General features: G+C 38.7%; 1 long non-coding RNA gene across 2 annotated transcripts; it reads right to left on the reverse strand.

Moving 5' to 3' along the window:
- Positions 1-1,783: 1,783 nt before the first annotated feature.
- Positions 1,784-21,000, reverse strand: LOC130085134 (uncharacterized). 2 transcript variants are annotated; one of them, XR_008807114.1, is made up of 6 exons: positions 20,092-21,000; positions 19,016-19,070; positions 13,190-13,352; positions 9,937-10,059; positions 7,898-8,151; positions 1,784-1,904 (listed from the first exon to the last, which is right to left on the reverse strand). It is a non-coding gene; the product is annotated as an uncharacterized LOC130085134 (long non-coding RNA). The 2 variants fall into 2 exon arrangements; XR_008807113.1 differs by lacking the exon at positions 1,784-1,904 and having other exon boundaries at positions 7,472-8,151.
- Positions 21,001-23,074: the final 2,074 nt, after the last annotated feature.

Raw genomic sequence — 23,074 nt, forward strand, 5'->3', positions numbered from 1 at the left:
CCTCCTTTGGCAGGTGAACAGACAAGGGCCTCACCCACAGACTGTAGGCTCTTTTACATTCACGCTAAGGGAACGGATGCCCTGATGGATGCCAGTTCACGCACCCTGCAATCATGGGCACACCTGCCTGGGCGTAAACACCAAAACGAGGGTCACCGCAGCGAGTCTGATGGGGGTAGGACCCTTGGCTTTACCAAGGCCACAGATCCCAATCTGGCGTATGTATGGACGGCTCTGTCAACAAATGGATCCCCTGTCTTAGCGCAAAAGGAGATGTCGGCTGCTGTCCTCTGCGACTTTAACTGACATGTAAGGAGCTAAAGGGCATTAAACACAGTAGACTGGTGCGGCACCCGCACAAGTATGTCCAAACGCCATAACACGCTGTTTCCAAACGGGTCCTGACCTCTAGCTCTGGGGCAAACAGGCTGGGTTGAAGTTATTCATGTCGAGTCTGTGTCTCCTCCACCATCTTCACTTACACATAAGGAGCGGTGGCTTGTTTACCGCTGCCCTGGCCTCGCCTGCCAGGGACCGTTCTAATCGCATTACCAATTTTACATTAGCAATTTTACCTCGTACGTCTCACATAATGGCTGACACGTATCGTAGATCTTGATTTCTGCAGGAAGCGTTTAGAGTGAAGCTTAGTCTCCTGAGATCTAACCATTTGTACCTGATCCTTTTGCAGGGCAACATGATGTATTTTTGTATGTTAAACAGCGGTTTTTGAAAGTCACATGTCGACATGCCTTGACTGACCCCTAGGGGCTGCCGTGAGCTGACGTTATATGTGCATTTGTACAGATTTAATGGCTTTATAAGCAATGACCAACTGCGAAAACAAACTTTTCAGATGAAGCTACAGATTTGGACCGCTCCCAACGAGAGGACAAACCGATCATTTTTCCTCTTCAGTGCCTTCCAACATCTCGTTCTTATTTTGGCATCGCACGTCCTCCTCTGTGCGGAGTAGAGGAAAGGAAAGGAGAGGAGAGGAGGTGAGAGAACGAACACAGGAGAGAAACCGACAGAGAGAGGGAGCGTCTCGAAGCACAATCGATCTTTGTTGAACAAACTCCTAGCAGATGGCGCTGTGTGTTGGTGACACATTGCCACCCACACTGCTGACTGACTCACTGTTTGCCACGTTTGTGATAAATCACTAAGCTCGAACGATACTGTACCGTAAACATCATTCGGCTCGACACAAACAAGCTCCGATCTGAACCTTCATTCAATCCGTTTGATGCCTAAGTAAATACATATCAATCAAAATCATCTTTCCATACCTGAAAATCTTGTAGGTAGGCCTACATGTATTTGTCTCACAGATAGGGCCATCGCTTGAATTCATGGGCCAAAAATTACAATTGTATGAGTGTAGTGGGTCGCTCTCGTCCTTTAAGAAATAAAAATAGAAACAAATGATTCAATTGTTGACATGCAGTAAATGTATAGAGCCATACACATTTTTATAAATGGCATAGCGCAGATCTTTCGTTCTGAATTTAACGAGAAATGTTTGAGTTCATATTGAAATTACTCACCTTTTAGTGAGAAGTCTTCACTAAGGCTTTTCTTTTACCAAATTACATTACAGAGATCTGTTCTGAATCTGAATTCTGAGAAGCAGAAAGGCACAATTTTCTCATTCTTGTATAGTATAAAGAGTTTAGATATTAAAGATATGGGCAGACACAAATATGATCAAGTTTATATATTATGTGAAAAACAAATGCACACAGATCACAGAGAAAACAAAAACTTTACTTACCATGTCATGTTCTTGCAGTTACAACAGTTCTGAAACTGATATGCAAGATTAATGGGGTCTTTTTCTTTGATGTAAACCATGAGAAGCAGAAAATCTCAATTTGGTCTCCATCTGATTTCATTCTTATCTAGGAGGGAAAAAAAGTGGCATTAAAGACACTTCATTTGTGATTTTATTTCTTATGAGCAGTCACAAAGACCATAACGTTCATGTTGTATGTCAATATCACAAAAAATATCACAAAAAATAATAATAACCTGGGTTACAGCGTTAGCTGTAAACTATACTAACCATGGCATGTTCCTTCAGTCCCAACTTTAATTGTCCTTTTGTGTAAAACTTGATTAAAAAAATGTTGTCACGACTATATGAAATACAGTACATGTTTAGGGAGGAGAATTTGGGCTGGAGCTGAATGAACAGACTATTCCACAGAGACAGGAAATCTTCAGCGGCTCTATCTCTGATGAGTATCAGCTATTAGCTGCTTTTGGCTGGATATTCTCCTGGGCTCTGCTTCTGCTGAGCGCTGGGCTGCACTGCTCTCTCCTTATCATGCCTGTCCACCTGTCACACTTGGCCCTTCTGTCCACTCCCTGCTGCGTTAACTGTTAAACACACACTCACACACACATTACTCACTCATCTAATCAATCACTTAAGAACGCAAGCCTTTTGCATGTATGAAAAAACGCACATGGTGGCACACACACATTCTACCCACCTAACTGTGCCATGTGCCCCCTTGAATTAGTGAGCAAAGTGGATCTTGACTTATGACTTATGTCTAATAAATGATATAAGTACTAATATATATACACTCACCGGCCACTTTATTAGGTACCCCATGCTAGTAACGGGTTGGACCCCCTTTTGCCTTCAGAACTGCTTCAATTCTTCGTGGCATAGATTCAACAAGGTGCTGGAAGCATTCCTCAGGGAGTTTGGTCCATATTGACATGATGGCATCACACAGTTGCCGCAGATTTGTCGGCTGCACATCCATGATGCGAATCTCCCGTTCCACCACATCCCAAAGATGCTCTATTGGGTTGAGATCTGGTGTCTGTGGAGGCCATTTTAGTACAGTGAACTCATTGTCATGTTCAAGAAACCAATTTGAAATGATTAGAGCTTTGTGACATGGTGGAAGTAGCCATCAGAGGATGGGTACATGGTGGCCATAAAGGGATGGACATGGTCAGAAACAATGCTCAGGTAGGCCGTGGCATTTAAACGATGCTCAATTGGCACTAAGGGGCCTAAAGTGTGCCAGGAAAACATCCCCCACACCATTACACCACCACCACCAGCCTGCACAGTGGTAACAAGGCATGATGGTTCCATGTTCTCATTCTGTTTACGCCAAATTCTGACTCTAACATCTGAATGTCTCAACATAAATCGAGACTCATCAGACCAAGCAACATTTTTCCAGTCTTCAACTGTTCAATTTTGGTGAGCTCTTGCAAATTGTAGCCTCTTTTTCCTATTTGTAGTGGAGATGAGTGGTACCCGGTGGAGTCTTCTGCTGTTGTAGCCCATCCGCCTCAAGGTTGTGCGTGTTGTGGCTTCACAAATGCTTTGCTGCATACCTCGGTTGTAACGAGTGGTTATTTCAGTCACTGTTGCCCTTCTATCAGCTCGAACCAGTCTGGCCATTCTCCTCTGACCTCTGGCATCAACAAGGCATTTCCGCCCACAGAACTGCCGCTCACTGGATGTTTTTTCTTTTTCGGACCATTCTCTGTAAACCCTAGAGATGGTTGTGCGTGAAAATCCCAGTAGATTAGCAGTTTCTGAAATACTCAGACCAGCCCTTCTGGCACCAACAATCATGCCACGTTCAAAGTCACTCAAATCAACTTTCTTCCCCATACTGATGCTCGGTTTGAACTGCAGGAGATTGTCTTGACCATGTCTACATGCCTAAATGCACTGAGTTGCCGCCATGTGATTGGCTGCTTAGAAATTAAGTGTTAACGAGCAGTTGGACAGGTGTACCTAATAAAGTGGCCGGTGAGTGTATATATATATAAATAATATTGAAATTCTATATAGTGTACATGAAATAAAAATAATAATATAATAGTCCTGTCACCTTACATAGATAATGCGGTTTGGAGAAGAGATGTATAATATAATATATTATAATATAATATTGTTTTAATTATTAAACATTATTAAATAATGTTCACATGACTTCATGGTGGAAATCTTTGTTTTAACCCTTGTTCACCGGTAAACTTAATTTTAAAACATTAACTTTTCAATTTTCAATAAATAAATAAATAAATGAATTAATTAACGTTAAAAAAAATAGGGTACCACAAGAATTTCTATTACAATTCAGTGAACCAAGACTGTCACTGGTGCTCCCTCAAAAAAAAGGTGCATGACGCCCAGCATAAAGGTCTTTGGCATCCTCAAGGAAGCAGAAAGAAAAAAAATAACAGTCAAAGACTTGTGCACATGCACTAATATGAATAATCACTCAAATGAATGCGTATAACACTTAAAAACTCAGTCCGACATTCACCAGCCAAAGGTCATCTCACAAAGGCCCAGTGGACACAGATTGTGTGCCAAGCTGACACGTTTATTCTTGCATTTCAAATGCTCTATCAAAAGGCAGAGCGAAGCAGCAAACCTCTAGACTCCTGCCTTGACAGAGTTAAAACTGCAGGTCGCCCTCATGCGATCGCAGAGACTAGAACTGCTGTGACAGGTTTTCTCCTCGCACTCTTTCTCTGTACTGTTCCATAAAAGCTCACGCGCTTTGACGCTAATGTTTTTCCGAAACCCTCCCTTAACGACGCTGAAATAAAGTCCTTCCCCTGAGGAGACACTGGCATTAGAGTCAAGCCAAGTCGCGATAGTGCCACCACCGCGGCACCGGTTTATTCGCGAGCGCTCGCTGCCGCTATTGACTCGGCGGATTAGCGCGCAGCACATGAGCCCCCCTCGGCCCCCACCGCCAGGATCCGCGAGAACAGAATGGGGTCAGAGGCGCGTTAGGACAGAACACACTTAGATGCACCAGATTAGATTATTTGAAGCCCTTTGCCGAGCTCTCGTCCTGACAACAAATATCCCCGGGCCCCTCGGAGATGGTCACTGGGCGACTGCTCGCGACGTGGCAAAAACAATGTGTTGATTTTGATCTAGCGTGGAGCCGCTCCCTCTGTCCATAGCGGTTATGTAAATAAACGTGTCATTCGGGAGGTTAAAGCTAATTTCAGACCCTCCGTTTTAGATTATGTCAAAGAAAGAGGAGCAGAAAAACACGTTCGTGACCTTTCAGCTAAGGCTGTCTGTGTGGCTAATTTACAAGTGCTGTGTTAAAGTCCGGGGTCAGGCGTTTTAAATGGCTGGGCATTCTTTCCATTGCCGGTTTCATTAAAAAAGCATTGTGGGCTTCAGGACTTGCAACTCTCCAGATCTGACCTCTACATCACGGAGGCATGCTCTGTTAAATTAGTCTGATGTGTTGCCCTGAGCGCATGTAGCATTTAGTCTATTGTCCACTTTCACCTCACAGCTCTCGCCTTTAACCCTTTGCATTTAATAACGTGTTCCTAATGGAAATCTACATCTCGGGAATGACGGACTGGGTTGCTGCGAGAGAGAGCAGCGTTTCGAATCCAGCGCCGGCCAAATGTGGGGTTTTGTCTTCCCTTTAATCTCCTCATCCATCCTTTCACTCCTTTTTCCCCCCTTCTTTGTTGTTCTCATCAGAAAGCGAGATTTGCATTGCTCTTCGGTGTCCTATCCTATCTCTTTTGTTCTCGCTCTCTCTCCTGATTTGACTGGATTGTGGAAGAGAGATGATTGTGTAGCCCCAGGTAAGATTTTGTAGCTTTACATATCAAAGTCACTAAATATCTTTTTCTCTCACACACGGGCGTAAAGGGAGGGGGCTTGTCGAGGGGGGAAAGTTCCAAGCCAAGTTTTTTTTTACGGGGGATTGTTTGCTTTAGCGTATGAGAAGAACAAATCCAGCGAAACAAAAGGGATTACGGAGCAGTGTCGCTGTTGTGTTATTTATCTATTCCGCTTCTTTTCTTTTTTCCAGGGCGATGCGTCAATGTCAGGAGAATCAACGTGCAGGCGTTCGGTAAACACGGGAAACTAAACAAGGTGTTTGCAAATGGCAGAAAATGGGGCTGATCTCTCAACTCTTCCTCTTTTGTGCGCTAACATCGCTGTCTTTCCTTCTAACTCCCGAGGAAAATACATAGCCGGCGTGATTTATCATCTATACATAATGTAATACTGCATGAGCTCCAACGGCTCAATCACTTACGTTATTTCAAGATTAAACTATTAAACACTCACATCTAATAAAATATCTATACGATTTGGGATTAATATTCCATATTGAGAATCAATCAACAAACAATGTTCTTTGAATGAATTTTTCAAGAGCCTTAGAGCTCAAGTGAAGAGTGAAAAGCGAGATGGATGTACAAATTTAAAAGATCGGATATAAAAGAGTAACGTTTTAGATTTTAGTACAGAACACAAATGGTTTCTGTATCTATCTTCCACAAAGAAATACACGCAACACTTCAAATGCTAAAAGCATTTCCTTTAAACAATTTTAGGCTGCTTTAATCCCAACTGCAGCTGTTTATTTTCAGACCCTGGGGACTTGTTTGTGATGTAAAGATTGTGAGGGCTACAAGACATAATGCTATTGATTTGCTTGCGAATCGTGTGGACAGCGACCATGCCGCAATCTGGGGCAACGTCACAGCATGTGTGCGTACCACATCAGAGCTCTGCAGAGAGGACATGACAACGTTTTGATACGGTCATCATGTTCTCATGCCTGATGAGATGCCCTGTAATTCCTCTCTGACAGAGCCGAGACATAATAGGATCCATATGGGGCTGCTGGAGACCGCTAGATCAGTACAGATAGACGAGACCAGGAAAGGTCCATCAGCACGACTCCATCAAACTAGTATCAGCGTCATGCCCGGGGCCCACCCCCCAGTCTATTCACTGACCGCCTGATGCATATTTCACACAAAAAAGCAAGCACTTTCTCAAACTGACAAGCTTTAATGTGATGGGCTGGAGTCAGCGTGCAAAAGTCTTCCGGAAAACAAAGTTCTGCTTACAAAGTACGGGGCTGCTAAGGTGAAAAAAAACCGTAAGTGTTAAATTTGTATAATAGTAGTAATAAATAAATGATAATCTATTCTAAATATTTTAACGTATACTAAAAATATTATATTATTCTTCTTGCAAATAAATGTCTATATATATATATATATTGCAATATAGTCATAATATAGTAAATACATAATAGTTTATGAAATTAAAGAGTATGAATAGTCAAAAGCCCATACACTGTTTTATATGTCACTTCGGATTGTGAAAATAGAACAGTTTAGAAGTATAATATTGAAATATGCCAGAAATAGTGATATAGTTAGTGAATTAATCACTATGGAGTTTGTCTTTGTACCTTTACAAATAATAACATAACATAACATAACATAAAACATAACATAACATAACATAACATAACATAAAACATAACATAACATAACATAACATAACATAATTACAGAGAACAAGCGGTTTGAAGAATATATGGCTGGATTATATGATACTATATTGTGTCCTGATTATTTTACTGCTTCCAATCGGAGTCAAATATGTTTGATATTTACAATTTGGGATCGGGGAGGCTCCGACAATTTTGTTTGGACAATAGACGGAAAATCATAAATAGTACCAGATAATCCAGACATATATACTTCAAACCGCTTGTTCTCGGTAATATAATCTTATTATATTTATTATGTTATATATTATATTATACTATACTATATTAATTACATTTTATTATTATTTTTAAAGGTACAAAGACAAACTATATAGTTCCAGAGATCGTAGTGTGTCCCAGGCCTTAGACATACCCCTATATCATATTTTTACTTTTAAGTTCATGTGCTTTTGAAAACTATTAATACTATCTAATTTCATAATCTCTGTCTATATTTAAGTGCCAAAAACTCCAACTGCAAATGCATCTGTATCTGTGGCCCATAAAAAGTCACTTGGATGTGCCTCTCAGCCCTAACAAATTAGCCTGAGACTTACGATGGAGAAAAGCATGGTAAGAAAAAGAAGAAAGAGGGAACGTCTGGTTGCTGTCTTGTTCATGTCACTCCGAGAATGTCAGTGCTCGGCATGCCGGGATGTGTAGTCCCCTGGGCCCGCGCGGGGCGCGTGTAGCTTCTAATTGGACCTGTTAGGGTCAGCAATTAGTGTACAGCCATCAAGAACTGCACGACAGCTTCTCCTTTCATGCTACTTCCAGTCCCTCAGTGAAGACTGAGACATATCCAGAAGGCCTAAAGAGAGAAAGAGTATATGAATCCAGAACAACACATGGAGTTTGGAAGAGTAGGACAGCTGCAGGGTTTTTGTGTGTGTGTGCGTGTGTGTTTGTGATAGAGGGACAGAACTTAATGGGACGTGTTTGTTGCCCAAGGCTCAAAGAGTTGAATCCATCTGTTATTTTTTTGGATGCTTGAACCGACTGCAGCTCCTCTAACAAAGGCCACTTTGTAGAACTGTCTTGTTGTTGAACTACAGCCGCTGCTGCAACAATGTGCTCCCTTTGTTAAACACACAATGATTAATCTAGTAAACGAAGGTGTTTGGCCCAGCCATCAGGTGGCAGTCAGGAGCAGTTAGAGGCATTCCTGGGCCCCGGTTGCCATGGTAACCCTCAGACAGACGCTAGCAGTGCTGAGGAAGCAACGGCCTCGAGTCACCACATTATGGACTTAAAATCAGCTGTACTGAGCTGTGCTACTGTTGCCATTACTGTGAGCTAGAAGTGTTTTCTTTAAGCTTCTAGCTGCTATTTCAGTCAAGAAAAGCTCTAACAACATTATTTATATATATATATATATATGTAGTTTGCTGAGGCCCCCTGGTTGAGGACCACTGTTTTAGATGTTACTGGTCAACACGAAAAGACATTTGCAACCCATTTTACATTCCGTTATGTGACATATTTAGGATGTGCAACACATAAAAGACCTGAATCCAAGCTTGCAGTGGATTGTGTCCATTCATACCCATTTTTAAAAAAGGTTTTTGATTGGGGACATAAAGGCTGGAGGTCAAGTTCACTATCGAGAGCATCTTATAGGTTCTGAAATTTTTCTATTTTAAGTGCATAACCTGAAAAAGTAGGGGGGGAGGGGGGCAGTTACATTACATTACTTATTAGTTACCTAATAGGCCTGCATGGCCTAAGTAAAATCATCTAAAAGGACATTTTGATGAAAGATTATAAGGACAAACGTTTTTAGTTTTTTATATAAATTTCACTATTTTTTAATTCCATGTTGACTGTTATTCACATTTTTAATTCAAATTTGTGCCCCTAAATGTGCACTTTAATTTTCATGTGGTGAGACAAACATTCCATGTAATTACATGGAATGTAATAGTTAATATAAGGTCATAAAAGCAACACTGTAAAAAAAAAAAGTATGATCCATAAGTTATGACAACATATGTTTAAGCAATTTTCAACTTTTTATAAACTATAAAACATTCAACATATTTTTTTTAAGTCAGTTTAATGTAATTTAAGTTAAAAGGATTTAAACATCCAAGTTGATTGTACTTAAAAATTTAAGACGGCAACTTTTTTTTTTTTACAGTGTACAAGCATCATTTTTTTCTGATCTGATGTTTTCGCTAAGGCCGCATATGCAAGATGAAAGGCGTTTTATAAATGTAATTATTTTCAAATAAAAGTACAGCGTCCTTGCATTTTAAGATGTGACACTGCTTTGGGCAAGGCTGAGCAAAATCAACCTGTTCCCCACAAGATGTCCCAACCCCCATCCAAACCTGACCTGAGAGCCAAAGAAATTTTGGGAAAAAATTGTTGTCATGGTAATGGAAACAATTCAATTTTTTTCCCTTTTTCTGTCCCATTTTTTACCACCCACAATCAATGCTTTGAATGCGCTGACTGATTTAGCTGTGCTCCACAGACAAATCAATATTTAGGGAGATGTGAACAGCGGGATCAGGCGAGGTTTCGATAATTAAAAGCAAAGCTGACGACGCCATATGAACCTCATGTGAACGAAATGGAAGTCATATATCACCGTGATAGTCCTTTTGTGATGGATTATTGCAAAGACTTCATGAAGGACTTGAAGGAAGAGTAGCCGGTTCAAACTGACTGCACTTGGACAAGAATCACTCTTTCATCACGTATTTTCTTCATCCTGGTGAAAAGACGACAGAAAAAGAACTTTCAGTTAGGAGCCTCAACTTGACGACAGTCCTCAGCTACTCCTGCGCGACTCATTTTGGACATTTCGCAAAACTGTTGCACATGGTTTTAAACAAAAGCTGAAATAACTTGTCACACACCCCCTCACTCCTACACTCCCAGCATGCAATGCAAAGGACTACCTGACCTCCTGCCGTTGCCTGGGAGCCGAGTCACCCACACAGCTGGTGTGTATGTGTGCGCGTTTGCGTGCACAAAATACTGGCAATGGCCCAGGATAAAGTTATCTGATACTGTACTGCCCCCACATCCATGAACAACAGTGAAGAACAAGAGAGAAGAGAGATGTGGCAGGCCTCCTCCGCAAGGGAAAGAGAGAAAAAGAGACTTGAGAGAGACACAGATGGAGACAGAGTGAGCTCTGTCATGAGTTTGAGTGCTGAGACTGTGGAAATGCTATAAATGTGTGAAGAGGATACAAAAGTTTTTGATTTGAAACGCATATGCATTGTTATGCTTGACTCCTGATGTACTGGCTCTCAAATAGTAATGGCAAACAAGTACTGTACACACTTAGACCACCCACACATACTTCAGGGGGAAAAAAATAATCAAAATAGTTTAAGTTTTACTGCTTGTGTCCACAGTTTTAAAAGAATAGCTTACACAAAAAAAAGAAAAGAAAATACTGCCATTATTTACACAACTTCATGCCATTCCAAACATGTATGAAGTGCGAGGAACAGACTGGAATAAAAGGTGTAAACGTCTCTCTAAACTCATTTGCACTTCTGAATATTTAAATGTAACTTTTTTTACACTCGCTCACAATATATATATATAACTTTTTGAGATATATTTATACATCTACACTATTGTTCAAAATCTTGGGGTCAGTTATGTTTTTGAAAGCTTTACTTTACTTTTCTTTACTTATTGCGCTTGTTACAATACATATTGTTTCAAAGTAGCTTTACAGTGATAACAGGAAATTAATGCCACAAAGATTGTTTTGGTTGTACAGCAGCTCTATAAGAAAATTGTCCAGTTTAAGTAAGTTCAGTGTTGATTCATTTCCATTGTAAAAAATCATTAGATATTAATTTAGTTCATATAGCAGCTCTGGAGAAAACAGTGATGTCATTGTCCAGCTCAGTTCAGTTCTCATATAATTGTGTCAAAGCAGGCAGATCAATAATATTGTTGAATATTAAGTGTCCCCAACTAGCAAGCCAGAATGTCTCTTATGCTCACAAAGGCAGCATTTATTTATCAGAAATAAGAGTAATAAATGTAATGTATTCCTGTGATGGCAAAGCTGAATTTTCAGCAGTCATTACACCAGTTTTTAGTGTCACATGATCCTTCAAAAATTATTCTAATATGCTGTAATAAATTATTCTAATATGATGAAGAATGGTGCTCAAGAAACATTTCTTATTATTATCAATGTTGAAAACCGTTATACTGCATAATACCTTTGTGGAAACCGTGATACAACATTTTTGAGGATTATTTGATTGATTGAAAGTACAAAAAAAAATGTTTTTTTATTCTTTCGTAACATTTTAATTGTCCTTACTGTCACTTTTAATCAATTTAATGCAACCTTGCTGAATAAAAGTATTAATTTCTTCCAATAAAACAATCTTACTGACATTAGTATGTATATATATATATATACATTTATGTGGATGTAAAAATATTATTTAAATGAGATGCAGCAATTTAAAAAAAAAAATTGTTTCCCACACAATGCTATCGATTACCAAGTCATATGGACTTCTTTTATGATATTTGTTTTTATCTTTTTGGAGCTTGAAAGACTGTAGTCACCATTCGCTGGCATTGTATACAAAAGAGCAGCACAAACTTTCCGCTAAACATCTTCTTTTGTGTTCTATTAAAGAAAGAAAGTCATTTTAATAATGCAAAGTAGTGTAGGCCACTTGGTACAATCCAAGACCTTTAAAACGAACTTCAACAAACCGTTGCATGTTTTCGTCAAGCTAATATGATCAGCTGAACTGCACGTATCCTGCTGAGAGATGACACAGAGATTTTTCTTTTCAGCAAACTCACAGGTGTAAGCCACTTTTCTGAGGTAGCGTTCTGTCTCTTTTTCCGTCTGTAAGGCGGCAAGTGTTTTTAAGTAGAGTAAGCAGACTTTGGCAGAATTTGGCTGAATAGTGTTATTGTTCTCAAACTCAGGTGAAGTTGTGTAGTTCACTTCAAATGCTGGCTCTATAACTGCAGAGTTTATTACTCTTATTATTTAACACTACTGAAATTCCAACAGTAGAGCATGGCGCTAGCAACACCAAAGCCATAGACAGTATTGTAATTTTTTAATAAAACAAAATTTAATAATAAAACAAAAACTGTTTTCGCAAATTGAAATATAGGGAAATAAAATATAAATATGTGAAAACTTAAAAAACTTAAGCTGAAATAAAGTTTTAGTTGAAGTAACTAAATTACTGAAAACTGGAAAGAAATAAAGCTAAAGAAAATATATAAAAATGACAAAAGCATGTAACAAAATTAATAAAATTTAAACTAAAATAATAATTTATTTAAAGATAATTTAAAATATTAATAACTACTATTATAGCACATAAATAATAAAATACTAATATAGCACTGTTACCAGAGCATGTATAAGCCTTAAAAACAATATAAGTAGTTATAAATATAAATATAAACATCTGCAGAATGCATATTTTGCCTACGAGCATCTATACAACATCCTTATTGTTGTCATATGCTTTCACTGAAGTATATTTTATAGACCTAGTTTTAGTCAACACATCATGACACATCAGGCAAACTTCGCTGTGGCCACCCACTGTAAACAGTCTAGAACCGCGGCTGATCGCGCCTGGTTAGGACACTGTGTTACAGAAGAGTTGCAGTAGTCAGTACATATAATCACCTGGAGAAATAGACGAGAAGACAAGAGGAAGAAGTCTGAGACAACTGCATCCACAGCCAACTTTGTGTATATGTGTTTGTGAGAGTGTGTGGAAGAGACAGAGAGTTTAATTGTCCCCTGCTTGTCCTAATTTGACACACGCTGGCATGTGTGGGTGAGTCGTGTGTGTGTGTGCGAAACAAGTTACCGTTCACTCCTCACTTCCCCGCAGTCCTCCCATAAGCCCCTGTGTACGAGCGCTGACTGACACACCTTACAGGCCTAATGGAGGGCTGGCAGAAGAAGATGGCAGCTCTCAGAGACTGCCAGGGGGATCTGCCGCAGGCAAACACAGCTTCATACACCACCCTCTGAGGAAGCGAGAGATATAGAAATAAAAATATCAGCTCTACCGCTCCACGTAAACAGTCAAACAGGCAGGCACACACTTTCCCGGTTTCCTTCGCACACACTCAAACGCTCACGGTAGTGCTGGTGAAGTCTAGCATCTAAAAACAATATGCAGAGAGTTTTTTACACTTCCACTAAAGAAAAGGCAGTAAAAAATGTCATGACACAAGCGTCGATGTTATTGATGCGTCACCATTATTGATTTTAGCTACGGTATGTATACACATTAATTGATCAACGGTTTGATTGGAGAAATAGAGATAAATGCAGACACATGAAAACACGGACGCAAACAGCTAGGCTATGAATCCAACTCAACTCAGATTGTTTAATCACTAAAGCACACTATCCCTAATCAGGGAGGAATTGTCTGCATTTATACGGTGATATAAGATATGTCTGATTGCAAATCAATCGTAAAGAAACGTTGGCATGTTCATTTTTTACGGTCGGTGCGCATTATGCCCTGCAAGGGTTCGGTTTAATTGCAGCAGAGTCAGGTATATTAAAGAATAATAGGATGAAAGAGGGATCGGTGTGTTTAAGATTTGCCGACACCTCAAGACAATCATGCACTAACTACACATCTCCTTTCTCTCCTGTTCCCTCAAAGTATTGATCGGCCTGTCTGTTCTTAATGGTCCTGTTAAACACAGTCACCAGCCACTTTAGTGTGGCTAGGTCCACTTAGCAATAAAGCTCTCGGAGCTCTCTTTAAAACCGCCGCTGAGACAGGAGGGAGGCTCAGGGTCACTTGGATGAAGAAGCTCGGAGTTTATCCCACACCTGGTTTGAATGGAAACAGGGACAGGTGTGGAAAGCGTTTGTCGAGACTTTTCCGTCTAAGGGGCTTGTAAGATTTCTCTGCATAGTCGGTTTTGTGTTAGGTGGATTATGCGGTTTTTGAGTTATGAATTGAGGTTCTGAGAAATTATGCCTGGTTTTTGTGTTCTTGAATGCATTCCCTCACATTTTAGCGCGCACACACACACACACACACACACACACACACACACACACACACACACACACAATCAATCAAAGCTGCTTCTGACTGACATATTGATCGGGTTGCATCTAAACTCTCCCTCTTTCTCCTATGATCTCTTGCTTTCTCTCTCTCTCTCTGTGTCCTTAAGTAAATTCCCTTGAATTCTGAGGACAGAGGTGTTGGTTCAAGCAATTCAATGCCGAATCGGTGAGACCGAACAGATCAACAAAATCACACTCTTTCTCTCACAATCTCTCAATAGTTTCTCATAAAATGTGGTGCAATCTCATAGACTCCAAACATATGGAAAGAAAAAACCTGCAAATGATATCCATAGAAAAGATAACATAGAAATAGAGGTTTTTTTAGAGGCATAAGTGCAAAGTGCCAATTAATAACAGCACAAATGATGCCATTTACAGCTCAGAGTAAATTTACCTCAACCGTGTGTGGGCTTTTATTCATGTCATACCAATATATACACTACCATTTAGGATTGGTAAGATTTTTTTTAATGGTTTTGAAAGAAGTATCTTATGCTCACCAAGACAGTAAAACATCATTACAATTTTAAACACCCATTTTCTATTTGAATATACAGTATTCATGTGATGGTAAAGCTGAATTTTCAGCATCATTACGCAAGTCTTGAGTGTCACACGATCCTTCTGAAATCATGCTGATTTGGTGGTCAAGAAACATTTCTGTTATCAATGTTGAAAACAGTTTAAAGAACAGCAATTATTTGAAATATAAATCCTTTCTAACATTATAAATGTCTTTATGTCACTTTTGATCAATTTAATGCATCCTTGCTGAATAAAAGTATACATTTCTTCCCCCCCAAAAAATCACCCCAAGACATTTGAATATAGTGAACATATATTAAAAATGCACTTGAGAGGAGAAACATCTGAAACAAAGTAAAAGGTTAAAGGAAACATAACTGAGAACGCCATTACATCTCCTCAGCCATGAAAGAGCAAAACAATTTTCCTCTGGGAATGACTGAATATTGTTTAACGTCTTTCCGAAAGGTTTCACATCGGTTTGTTGCTTTGCAAATAATCAGACAAGTCGTATGAATGTAGTCTGTAGGGCAAACGACATCATAGCCCATTTCAGAAAGCGGATCTTGACCATGCCCTGGAGGACTGAAAGACCGGCCAATCAAGAACGGCACAAAACTCACATAACAGTTGTACATACAAAAGGACAAGATAATTCCACTGCAAAAGCGAGCATGTTTCTAAAGATCTCTTTCTCCAGAGCCAAATCTCCTCATCTGGCAGGATGGTAGCTCAGTACTCTTCAATTACACTTTATCTCAGTACTGCACTTTAAAGAGGGAGAAAATCAGAGAGCGAGACAGAGAAAGAGAGCGTGACTGCAAATTGCGCAAAGAAGGGGAAATCGGGAGAAAGAAAAAGAGAGAACATGTTCTGAAGCAAACAACTGTGTTTGCAGTACATTTAGAACAATGCTCTATTGGGACACCGAGTCGTTAGTAAACGGAGTTGCCTTTTATTAGTTGAATGATATAAAACATGACAAAACAGCTACTCAGAGAGGATCTGCGATTCATACACTCCCACTGGGATTTCTATATAGGCCATGAGCTCTCCTCTCTCCCATTTAGAGGAGAGAGAAAGAGAACGAGAGAGAGATCCAAGAACAAACGGAGTGCAAGAAAAGAGGATAGAGGGAGCATGAACGAGAGAGCACAAATGAACAAGAGCACAAATGCAACAAAGAAAAACACATGATACAGAGAGAGAAGAGAGAGTACACACTAAAAATTGGTAACTGTTGTAATCTACAGTAAAAATATTGTCAGGCATTGGTATACAATTAATATACTAAACTATCTGCACTGATACTCCTATAAAATATGCAGGTGATACAATAAAAGGCAGCATTATGAATTAAAGCTGGCCTTTCCTAATAAACATTTGGATAGCATCGTTTAAAAATCCATCAACTAAATGTAAAATGAAACATACTACCATTCGGAAGTTTAAGATAAGATTATTTTTTAAGACATTAATACTTTTTATTCAGCAAAGGTCTTTAAATTGATCAAAAGTGACAGTAAAGACTTTTACAGTGTTACAAAATATTTATATTTCGAATAAATACTGTTTCTTGCTATTCATCAAAGTTTCCACGGTTTCCACAACAATATGAAGCAGTACAATATTGATAATAATAAATGCTTCTTGAGCACCAAATCAGTATATTAGAATGATTTCTGAAGGATCATGTGACACTGAAGACTAAAGTAATGATGCTGAAAATTCAGCTTTGCCATCACAGGAATAAAACATTAAAATAGAAGACAGTTCTTTTTTTTTCTTTTTTTTTTACACAATATGGCCCTTTTTACAGTATTTTTAAAATAAATAAATACTACTTTGGTAAGCATGAGATACTTTTTTCAAAAACATAAAAAAATCGTACTGTACATGTATCCCAATGTACATTTCTGATAGCTAAAGTAAGAAACATAACCAAGAAAAGTCTTATGCAACACATTTAATTTGGTGCCTACCAATTAACAAGTTCACATCTGTATTCACTTATGTATTCTCTCATTAAGTATAAAATAGATTTACCGTTTACCAACAAACAGGTTTTAAAATTAAGCACATTTACATTATCTTTCCAATAAATTACTAAAAATGTGTTACAGTGATAACAAATGAAGCCGAGTACATAATATAGTAAAATAAATTCATAGTAGCAAGAGAGAGAAAACCGAGAGATACTAGTCTATGTGGAATAGATAAAACGAGACAGAGACAGAGAGAGAAAGTAAATGAATGTTATAGTAAAACTCTCCGGTGTGTATTAATAGTAAGACCGGAGTCCCATGAGCACAGGTTTCAAGCGAGAACGCTGAGGCAATATAGGACTCAGGGCAGACTGTAAAGTAATGCAATCCCATAATAAGTCCAGTGAGGCGCTATCCTGCATGGTGACGAGTGCATGTGTGCCTCCTTTACGTGATGAAAACAAACAGCGGCTCATCTTATGGGAAACATTGAGCTACAGTCCTAACCAATAGATTAACGTCAAAATGTTATAATTATGTAAACTATTTAATGTTTTAATTTTGTACAAATGATTATATAAAATATAATTAAATGTAATCCCCCTGAGCTACAGATAACATATCACATGCAACACACCTTTCCAAACCAGACACAAAGACATCACTTTTTTACTTGGGGAGTCTTAGGGTAGCAACAGTATATTGACTTTTAACACTTTTTTTTTCTATTCAATGCCTTAACTCATCTGCCACAATAATGTAACATCTCAGCGAATATTGACATATGAGTATTGCATGGCTCTGATCGCCCTGTCTGGGTGCATTTTGTAATAATAACCGACTGACTGTACATTATGCCTTACATAAACTGAACTTTCATTATATTAAATTACTATTGAAGCTTCAAATGACAACACGGCAAAACAAAAATCTATGAAACGGCTTTGTCCAAATGATGCTTCCTGATAAAGGCTTTCAATGCATGAAACTTGAATATATAGTCACCACAGGGCAGTGATTTGATGGTCACACAACAGTGCAGACAATCAGACTATCCCTGATATTGACAGATCTCGCAATATCTGACTAAGTCACGGCAGAATACATATGATATTGTGTCCTAGTTCGACTGTCTGTAATGATTGTGTTTAAAGCTGACGACAATAAAAACATGAGCAAGATGTTTACTGACAATTTCTGAAATGAACAGTGTCACTTTAATTATTAATTAAAGCAAGGCAGTGACTGTGTGTGTGTGTGTGTGTGCGTGCGTGCGCGTGTGTGTGTGTGTGTGTGTGTGTGTGTGTGTGTGTGTGTGTGTGTGTGTGTGTGTGTGTGTGTGTGTGTGTGTGTGTGTGTGTGTGTGTGTGTGTGCCATTGTTCCCAGCAGTATGACGGGATCAATAAGCTCTGGATAATGATGTTGTCAGTAAATGATCAGACCGTCTCCAGGGCACACACAGCAAACACCATTAGTGACAATGACTGCAAACTACATATTCTTTTATGTATGTGCACGTGTGTGATATATTGAACACACAACATCATTACACTGGTGTGAATTATATAAGGTAGCAGAGTATTCTAGCAGAATACTTTAGTAAAATTTGTGTTCTTAATATTTTTAAATTCTAGTAAAAGTTTTATAAAAGCAATACGACACCCGGCTGTGCTATATTGTAAATATATATTTAATGGCTGAATGGGTTGCAGGCCATTTGCACAGCCTCTCGAATCTTATTGCTTAATAGGTGTAGCAGCAAGCACACAAGTACAGCTTTAGATAAGAAAACATCTTCTTAATGACAGCTAACCAGCTATCTGAAGATTATATTTAGGAATTCAATAAATCCACTGGCACTACAAATATCCCAATAAATAAACAAACACATGTTTTACAACACAATGTACTACAAGTATGTGTATATGTATGTGTCGCCTCCATCCTTCTCTTCTGGACCGTGCAGTAATGTAGATATATACGTACTGTATGTCCCCGGTGCAGTGATGTATGCGTGTCTGCTGACAGTAGATTTCTGTGGTAGTAATAAAGGTAGCCTGATTCGCAGAATAATTACCGTATGCAAATGCAGCTGATTTCAGTGCCAGTCTTTTATAGATGGCTGAGTTGAGCTGTTCATCAGAGAGAGAGAGAGAGAGAGAGAGAGAGAGAGAGAGAGAGAGAGAGAGAGAGAGAGAGAGAGAGAGAGAGAGAGAGAGAGAGAGAGAGAGAGAGAGAGAGAGAGAGAGAGAGAGAGAGAGAGAGGTGGCATGTCAAGGGAGCTGGCATTATTTACTTTTTAAACCATTTAGGATGACTAGACACAGAACAGCATTAACAGTGTAATACAATGTGAATTACTATTACTTCAAGAAAGATTTAGAGCAAACATGCTTAATCAGTCAGGTATAAGACATTTTAAAGTTAATTTTACATTTTTATCTTTCCTTTATAACAATAACAAAATAATAATAATAATATACCAATAAAACTACAACTATAGTCATTTTTAATATTTATTAATATTAATATCATTATTTCGGGTTACACTTTTGTAGTTTTAGTTGTTTATACTATGACTATTATACATAATAATAACAACAAATAAAACTATTAGTCTACAACTAGTCATATTATTATTATTATTTATTCATTATTAATCTACTTAATATTACTTATTAATGTATTAATTATTTACTAACTTGCATTAGTTGTAGTTTTTAGTTATTTATAGTTTGATTTTATGAATAACAACAAAATAAACTACAACTAGGTTTATTATTAATAATATATAATATATATATATATATATATATATATATATAGTTACTTTTTTATGATTACACTATAGTTGTAGATTTAGTTGTTAATACCGATTATGAATAATAATATGGTTACACTATATTTGTATTTTAGTTGTTTTTATACAAATTTTGAATCATAATATTTATCGTTATCATTTCTTATTAATGGTTACATTGTAGTTGTAGTTTTAGTTGTTTATACTGATTAATAATAATACTGAGTAATAATAATCATAATAATAATAATATATTATTTATATAACAGACCTTGACAATGTCTTATGATTATATCCAATATGTTCAGTTACATAATGGTACTTTCTGAATGCTCTAATACTCTCAGACTTACCAATCCCCCCCACTCTGCGGTGCAGTTTGGTTTGATCCGGTCCCGTAGAGTGGTAAACGGCATGAGGGCTGTTTCAATCCTCATCACTGAGCTGTTAATTAAAACTCCCTGATATACTGACCAGCGCTCCATGCCTCCCTCCTGATGGGAGCCCTCCTCCCCCTCTCCATGAATTTGGAAGATCATTTTGATTCTTTTGTCCTATTCAAGAACACAAAGTGCCAAATGTGAATACCATAGAATTGCTCATGCAAAAACAAGGAAATCTCTTTTTACTCTTATGTTTATTAATTTTCAAACTTCAGGCCTTTACGCGTGGATTTATCCAGACAGGACAGGCTGCTGTGAACACTGCAGCCCTTGAGCTCGAGCACTACGACTGGAACACACCTCTGAAATCTCTCTCATTTTCAAAGTCTCTTTTTGTCTCATACTCTCTGGAACTCTCCGTTATTGCAAGCGTTGCCAAAGGTTGCGTGACAGATGCCAATGTCGCCCACCGTGACAAACATGTCACACTCTGAATGCTTTTTCCTGTCCCCTGATAGAGCAGCTCTCACCTCTCAGAGAGGCAAAATGCACAAACTCAATCACGCATCACGTTCTTCCCCTTCCCTCATCAGTCTCTCCTCCTTTCTGTCTATATCTCCTCATCTTTTTATTTGTTACCTCTTCTATTTCTCTTCTTTAACTGCCCTCTAGACATGCTCCTGCTCAGATGAGGAAGATTTCTCATGAGGGACCTTATTAAAAAAGGCCTAGGTCTCTTCTGCTGAGAGGTTCAAGCGCAGCTAGCCAAGCATGCAAAGCCAATAGAGAAAAACACAAATGCCAAACAACACTTTGCAAATGATAGTCGGCAGTAATACAGTGGAGAGCACAAAGAAAATAGAGAGATGTCAGGAGAGATTTTTTCATTTCTGTTCCATGTCTGTTTGTAATTAATATATATTTGAATCTGTTCATATTGCAATATAACATTTTTTCCTATAATTTAAAGTCGGCATGAAATCAAATTTGACAAATCTTATTTTTATATGTAATATTGTAGTGTTTATTATAAATGATTTATCTGTGCACTTCATTATTTTTTAAAAATTCATGTACCCTTATAATCTTTAATCAAATACATTACCCTTCCCTCCCCCCTCGAAACGACCTCTCTTCTCTTTCGGTCACGTGCAATGGCGAAAGGGTGCGGCCAGAGCCGATGAGGGTGCGGCTATCGGTGCACCGCCTCTCAGAGAAGATACATTCAAATCTGCCTCCATTTTGTTTGCAACGCCCAACCATAGACAGTATAAGAAGTGGACAGAGCCATCTCATTGGAACTCAGTTGAGACAGTTGAAGCCCATTTTTAGCGATTTTTGAGCACTTCCGTTCCTGACGCGCAGACTCAAACCGACTCAAACTAAGCTTGATGACGTGAGCAACCTGTCTGACAGACGTTAATCTTCTAGTAGCTGTGCGTGAAAATTGCCAACGTTAATCTTGCAGAGACGGGGAACTTGAGCAAAGAGTTCTTTGGCGTGAGTGAGCAGGAGTAAGTATTCTGATTAATTAATAATTTGTATAGTATTTATTTTAAAATGTGCTTCTCCCTTGACGGGACGTCCCCCCGATTGCCTGCGAGCTTCTCCTGCTGTCTGTACGGTAATTTCTGTACAGCGCGACAGAGAGTCGAGTGGTTATGACGCAATCGTTAGCCTATTTTTACAAAATCTGTTTCTACAGGGCCATAATGTAACATAGAAGGTAATGGAGCCCTTTATACATTGTCGTGTTTCTTTAGAAATAAATAATGGACAAATGGAGCCTTTAAACCCCTCATATGTAAAGTTATTCGCTGTCAAAGTGACGCCAAAATGAATGGGAGTCAATGGAAATGCTAACGCAAGTGAAGTTCTGCTTCAACATGGCGGCACCCGGCCGGCTTTAACTTCCGGTCGATGGATTACCCCCTTGCGCCCAACCTCCAACGATCCAATCAATTCCCGAAGGATGAAATCAAGCCCCGCCCTAGATTTTTTTCTAATTTCAAAAGCCGTTTCATTCGGATATACGTCACAACAAGGAAAAAATGACAATCTCAACTTCCGTGTCATGCCGACTTTAAAGGGAAAGACCAAACATTTAAAATTGTCATAATTTACTCATAATTGTTCCAAAACACAAAAGGGGATATCCTGAAGACTCAGCTGTATCAAATGTAGCTTCATGCACATTCACATTTTTAACATTCAATTTTAAATGGCTTCAAAAAAATCACTAAAAATGAAGTAGCATGATTATAGCAGGTAAAAGCTATTTGTCTAAAACAGTATGGCAGAAATCACCTTTTAGATCCCTTGTGCCCTAATGAGCAAGAAAGTGAATTGTTTTTGGTGAGTCCTAGGTTTTCCATAGGTCATCAAACATGAGTCTTACCTACTGTCCAACAGTATAGGGGTGAAAAAAGAGAAGAACAGTGAGAAAAAGAAAGATAGAGATAGAGGAACAGCGACACAGATAGAGAAAGAGACAACGATGGAGGAGTAGCGGAAGTTTGCTCTTGTGTCTGCTCTTGAAGAGGATGTGTCGCATTTGACAGCCTGCCGCAAAGAGCTTGAGCTCATCTCTCCTGACAGCCCGGCGTTCCCGTCCTCTTCCTCAGGTGCTACAGATGGAAAGCCTGAAAGAACGGAGACGACTTACAAGACAGTTTGGAAGGGAGCATCAATATTTCATCACAACTGCGTTTACACTCGCAAACAAACAAAAAAGATTGCATGTGGAACTTTCCTGCGGCGCTCCCTCCTCTCCGTCTTTGTGAGCTTCTCTTTCTTGTCTGAACATTTGCTTTTAGACAGGTATGGGATTTTGAATAACAACTGATAACAGGTCATGTTGTTTTTCCTTTTGTTTTGTGTGAAGTTTGAGCAAGCAGTAGTAAAAGTATGTCTTGGAAAAAAAATAAAAAATATATATACCTATAAAAATAGA

The sequence above is a fragment of the Rhinichthys klamathensis genome, unplaced genomic scaffold (assembly GCF_029890125.1).
Source record: "Rhinichthys klamathensis goyatoka isolate OS25496 unplaced genomic scaffold, OSU_Roscu_1.1 h1tg000073l_1, whole genome shotgun sequence".
Classification (NCBI taxonomy): domain Eukaryota; kingdom Metazoa; phylum Chordata; class Actinopteri; order Cypriniformes; family Leuciscidae; genus Rhinichthys; species Rhinichthys klamathensis.